Source organism: Triplophysa rosa, unplaced genomic scaffold (genome assembly GCF_024868665.1).
Source record: "Triplophysa rosa unplaced genomic scaffold, Trosa_1v2 scaffold9_ERROPOS9350460+, whole genome shotgun sequence".
NCBI classification, from domain to species: domain Eukaryota; kingdom Metazoa; phylum Chordata; class Actinopteri; order Cypriniformes; family Nemacheilidae; genus Triplophysa; species Triplophysa rosa.
In genome coordinates this window covers 12536-12864 of record NW_026634980.1, presented here as the reverse complement: position 1 = coordinate 12864, position 329 = coordinate 12536, and positions in this window count along the sequence as shown.

Here is a 329-nt window from a genome sequence, read left to right as displayed (position 1 = left end):
AAAGAGTCTGAACATGAAAACAGCTCTGTGTTTATGTGTTTTCTGTTAACATGCAGATTAATGAAGAACACAACAATTATTGTGATCAGTGTTTGCTTAAGTTGGGCTTTTGACTATTTTATTTTAATGTTAAATTAGTTTTCTTTGGCTGTAGCTGTATTAAAATACAATCATTGGGTCAAAGCAAGCTTAGACAGAGGCTCACTTCTGTTTAATGATGAACTCATTTTAAAGTTCGTCTTCTCTTGTTCACTGTCAACGTCAGTTCTCTGCTACTGGAGTATGAGCTTATAAAACACTGTTTATTTATTTAGGAATGAACAAATATA